Here is a 5,940-nt window from a genome sequence, read left to right as displayed (position 1 = left end):
ATCAAGGTTCAAAGCAGCCAGGTTGGGAAAGTACATGAAACTCATTTCCAATTAACTACAAAAAGCTGGGAGGGGAGCTGTGGCTCAAGGGGTAGAGCACTAGCTTTGAACATAAAGACACTCAGGGACAGCAACCAAGCCAAGAGAGCCCCTCGAGAGAAAAAAAAAAATCTTCAGAGTTTTATCATGTCCATCTACTTAGCTTTCACAATTTTGTCCTCAAAAGATGCAGTGTCACTTAAATTGTTCATTCAAATTTCATCCTATTTGAACACCATTATAAATGACGCATACTAGAGGACATAATGTAATGGTACCACTCAGGCCTATCATTTTCTGTTCCTAAAGACCTTATTTTATCACATCAAGATCATCAAAACTCTTCTACCAATTTTATATTATTGTCAACTCTTAGATTTATACTTTTTACTCAGTAGTAATGGCTTATCCACAAATGTTTTTGCTTTTTTGCCCTGAAGCAAAACCTAGCTCTAGAGATCATTGACAAGATATAAATTCTCTCCATTTTGAATTTGTCTATATGGCTGAAGCCTAATAAAAACAAGAAATGATAATTCATGAACATTACAGTCTTTATAATTTTACTCAGATTAAAACTTTTAAGCTGCTTTTAAAAAGAAGAAAATAGGCTGAGTGCTAGTGGCTCATGCCTGTAATCTCAGGAGGCTGAGATCTGATGTTCACAGTTCAAAGCCAGCCTGGGCAAGAAAGCCTGTGACTCTCACCTCTAATCACAGAAAATGCCAGAGATACATAGTAGCTCAAGTGGTATCCTTGTTCAGGGACAGCACACAAGCCCTGAGTTTTAGCCCCACAACCAAAGAAAAAGGAAAATAATCAGGTGTAATGTGTTATTTTATGCCAGAATTAACTTATTGTTCAATCTAAGTTTACTGACTGTAAGGTTTAGAAAATTTCTAACACTTCCAGATAAATGGTTTATTATTACTTCCACACCTGTCTTATTGAAATTCCCATGGCTCTTGAAATAATTATATTTATTTTCATGTAAGATTATTTTGGGGGGAGGGGGACAGTCCTGAGGTTGAACTAGGGCCTAGGAGCTGTGCCTGAGCCTCTTTGTGCTCAAGACTAGCATTCTACCATTTGAGCCACAACACCACTTCCCAGTCTTTTCTGAGTAGTTTCTGGAGATGAGTCTCACAGACTTTGCTGCCCAGGATGGCTTCGAACCATGATCCACAGACCTCAGCCTCCTGAGAAACTAAGAGTACAGGTGTGAGCCAATGCTGCCCAGCTAGACTTCAGTAATCTTAAGCAGAAACTAAACTCTGCATCCATTTTTTTTACTCTGGTTAAGTGGCACAAACCCCTCTTTTCTTATCACTAAGAAATCCTACAGTTATGAGCTAAAACCCCTCAATCTATAAGCACTTTCTCATTTGCCCAATTAATTCACTGAGTTCTTACCTAGATCCATTGTTATATAACTGCCTTTTACTAAAGCAAATCATTTGTTTCTTCCGTTCTGAGATATTTGCAACCTCACTCTTATTTGCAAATCTTCAAGGAAATTTTATTTGCCAGAAAGAGACCTGAGAATGGAAGAACACTACTGCATTTTTCGTGGAATCTATGACATAGGGGTTAACTACAAAGTGTTCCCATCAATCATTAAAATTAAGACCACCCCAGCTCATTCATTCTATAGATCCTCTATCACATGCTTACAACTGGGAGAGTATCCTGGGGAATTTGTTTTCATCATTAGCTGATTACTTTTAATGTATGAATGACCAAAACACGGTAAATCTCTCAAGATCCCAAGTGTCACTTTAAAAGTTGTTCAGTGAATAATGATGAAATGGAGGACACTCACAATAATTCTTGGACTCCTGGAGATCCTAAGACATGCTACAAAAATAGGTCTTTATTCTTAGGAAAATATAGTCAGAGCTAGCTTCCTTATGCTATACATAAAATCTTAACATCAGAGGCAGTACAGATAGTACAGAGTTTTAAACTGATCTCCAAACAAGCACAAACCCACTACTTTGAAGGAAAAAAAAATAAAACAATTTGAGGTTTTTGGCGAACGACAGTACTTCACACATCTAATCCAAATCAAAAGGCCTGCAGACACTTTTCAGTGAGATGAAAGGAATGAAATAAATATAAATCCTATGGATAAATAAAGGTAAAAGAATTTAAATAAACACAACTAATTTTTTTAATGAAAATACTAATCAGGTACAAGCTTTTGTTTCTCAATGTCAGACTTCTAAATGTTTATCAGACTACTGTTAATATTAAAAACCTATCTTTGACCCAGTGTTAGTAATAATACTGATTTGTATTTGCAAAAAAAAGTTGTTTTTCCAACTGGATGCTTCTGGCCCAGAAAAATATTTTAGGTCTATTACCGAAGGCAGACTGTGGTGTTAATGTAACCAATGTCTTAAGAACTTTTTAAAAAGTGACAGACCTCAAAAGTCCATCTACTCTTTTGCCCAGTTAAAAATTATGAGCAATGGTTCATAATTAGCATCTTAAGTAGTGGCATGCCCTATTGAGTGGTATGATTACTGAGTAAATTACTACACCTTGAAGACCAACCCCTCAAGTCTGTTTTATTATCATGTAAGTTGTTCATTAACTGTATACCCACTGGGAAGAACAATTATGGTGGGTATTCTTGGGAAGTTGCAGAAACCAAGCAATCACTTACTTTAGGGGTTAGCTCCCTCCATTGCAAAACCCCCTTCTATTTCTCCTCATAAAATAGAAATTGTTGTATTTGTAATAACATGGTAATGCTTTGCTCTTTTCTGATTAAGTGATTTTTGGCTTAGCAGTCAAAAAAGTTGTACTGGTCAATTTTGCCTGGGAAGTTTGGTGTTTGTCATTCAAATATCTAACATACAAATGAACAACTCATATCACTCCATCAATCCATTTGTCACTCCTATTTTATGAGAAAAAATGCTTATATTTTGCTGTCAGATTAAGCAGTAATCTGGAAAAAAGTTCTCACGATGCTACAAAGTGCAATCATGAGTGTGCAACAAACTTTTTGTGCTCAATTTTGCATTTTTGAACATGTAACTGGTTGCAATGGCTAAAAATCTTCTACCAAAAAAGCATGCTTGAGAGAGAATACAATTAACACAATTTTCTCACAGCAACTTTCTGAAAACTGGTGAAACTAAATTTATGTCACTTTCAATTGCCAAGTAGTCTGCAGAAACAAAATCTTGCGTCTGTTTTGGTTAGGTAACTTTCCTTTTAACAATCAGAATGCTTTAAGGATACACTTTTCACCCCAAGGAAGGGACTTGACTGTTGGAATTATGACCCTTTCCTTGACAATATATACAAAACTTCTTTAACTTGTCATCTGTCCATTCTTTGAAGCTGTCAAAGCCAAGAACCCATAAACAAATTACAAATAGCAATTACCTACATTAGTTAACATTCCCCTTTTAACATGTTGACATTTTTACTGAAGAATTAGTCATTTTTGCATTTCCATTTCTCATATCCCATGACATTCCATATAAATCGCATTATTGCTTTATAGGCCACACAACATTCAAAATTATGTTTATATGCATTGCCTGTTTTCCTTGATCTGATTAAGTTTGATACTGATTTTACTACAGAAATTTAAGTTTGAAAATACCAAAAGTTAGTATTACTTCTCAGAACTTAATTGTTCACATTACTAATCACTACATGCATATTTAGCTCTGATTATATTGCTCAAAAACTGCACCCATTATCAGAACAGTGCAAATGATAATTTTTAAAGTAATCATAATGGCTTGAATTCAAAGTTATTCAAATGAACACTGTCAAGTAATTTCACTTGAGTGTATATATAATTCATCTCCAGTTACCCATATCACCATATCGTCTCCAATTTCTTTATATGTTTTCCCTCCCACATCACCAAACTAAGAATGCCAAATGGTCTTTGAAATCCAGAGCTCCATATTTTAATGTTTCCTTAAAGAACACATTTGTGAACTCACAAAAGTGTTCATTTCTCAACATTTAACAATGCAATTCTTACTTTAAGTCAAACAAACCTGTCCTAAAAATCCCAACAAATAATTCTGAGAATTAACTTAAACACCTTGACAGTGTCCCTTAAAAATGGTATGACAGTTAAGTGCCAAGAGGCATGGCAATGACCTCTTAGATGGGATCATTTAAACTCCTTGGACCTGGGAAATAAATGCCAGCACCAAGGATTACACTGAACTTCAATTCTACTGAAGGCTACATTTAGTTTACCCACTTTCCACAACCCTATCATATCTATTATGTTAAGATGAAATGTAAGTGTTTTGTGTAGCCCTCAAACTTATACTAAGATTTGAGAGAGATGTACTTTAAAAAAAGCACAGGGTAATATATAAAATCAGTGGCAGAAAGTTTCATTAAGCACCAGGAACAAGTTTTTGTCACCCCATACTCATTTGTAGGTAAGTTTCAATAACCGGCAAGGCACATTTACATATATTCCAATGAATACTTATTGACAAATTTTAAATTACACTCTATGTCCCAGCTATCCCAGTAACTGACATACAACATACTAAAATGGTTTATTAAGGTAACAAAAAAAGAAAAAAAAACCAATTAATGTGAAACATACAGGCTATTGGCAACCACTACTCTAAATTATGGAAGTACAAATAAACATACTGAAATGTGTGCAATTCTAAGTTTTTAAACCAGAAGTTTTCTATTCTAACACACATTTATATTAATGACACATAAAAAAAATAAAAACTTTATTACAAAAATAAGTTACACTCGCCTCCAGCTTACAGTATAAAACAATTTTATTTGCAGGAATGCAAAATGATTGTTTGCCATGAGCATTTTGAACATATGACATGTCTAATTTTCTTGTTAAATTTGCATTACTGGGGAACTGGTGTGTATAAAACCTTAATTAAGTATAAGCTCTGATCTTCATTGTGGTGCCTATTGGGTATGTGATATAACTGCAGTATCCCTTTGGGGAAAGGGGTAAAAGGGATTTCTTTACACCAAGTCCTAATTAAACTATAAATTTACTTTTGACTTTAAGCTATCAACTTAGGACTTGGCAAAAAATTTTTTTGAGGGTGATTCAATAGAGGATGCTTCACCACTGAACACTCACTGTCATCAAGGTGCTTTAGAAAATTAAAAACATAGCACAAATGATTGTACTCTACTCTACAAGTTATCATGACCTGCATAAGAAATGGAAAGCTGATTCACATTTTTACGTGATCAGCAGTAAGAAATGCACTAATGAAACATACCTTTTACCTAAAAAGCTAAACTACAGCCATATACTAATTTCTATGATTTATGAAAAACTTCAAAATATCCAAATGTCAGGCTTCGCTGTACAACTGTCAGTTTTAGTCTGACTTTTTATAAAGGGACACTGCAGTATTTAGTACAAGTTCGGATGCACTTTTTTTTTGAACATCTGATGTCTTACAAAAGTAACATCTTGCTAAACTATTATACATCCAAATAACTACAATATCTGAAGAAGCAAGGCTGCTTTTTCAGCCACAAAATACGACAAAAGCAAGGCCTGTTATGATGGTCATGAGGAAGTCTTACAAGCCTCTGAAACTAAAGGCAACTAAGAATGTTACATTTGGTATATTAAAATCTTACCCTCATATCATATTTAACAAGCCTTGCTTTTATCTACAAAGAATTTCTATGTACAGTACAGACAGGGTATAGTTCAATCCTCTGCTACTGAGGTAGTTAACCAACCCTTTAAAAAAGGTTCTGAAAAGAACCACTATCTGGAATGCCTGACTAACCAGCTCTGATGATTACACCTGAAACTGCATATCTGAACACAATTCAAAAGTGATTACTATAAAAAAGATATAGACAATCATGATTAACCTTGGTGAGCAGAAATAAAAT

The 5,940-nt window shown here is 34.6% G+C and overlaps 1 protein-coding gene across 3 annotated transcripts in view; it reads right to left on the bottom strand.

Moving 5' to 3' along the window:
- Positions 1-1,892: 1,892 nt before the first annotated feature.
- The window catches only part of LOC122107772 (synaptotagmin binding cytoplasmic RNA interacting protein), a 36,844-nt gene continuing 32,796 nt past the window's right edge, over positions 1,893-5,940 (bottom strand). For all 3 annotated transcript variants that reach the window (XM_042679594.1, XM_042679593.1, XM_042679597.1), the window contains one exon: positions 1,893-5,940. This exon is cut by the window's right edge. The gene's annotated coding sequence lies outside the window, so the exon portion shown is untranslated.

The sequence above is a fragment of the Dipodomys spectabilis genome, unplaced genomic scaffold, assembly GCF_019054845.1.
Source record: "Dipodomys spectabilis isolate Male_0828 unplaced genomic scaffold, ASM1905484v1 ptg000053l, whole genome shotgun sequence".
In the NCBI taxonomy this organism is placed as follows: Eukaryota; Metazoa; Chordata; class Mammalia; order Rodentia; family Heteromyidae; genus Dipodomys; species Dipodomys spectabilis.
Note: the sequence above shows the minus strand (reverse complement) of the source record. Positions and strands in the feature narration are given on the sequence as shown.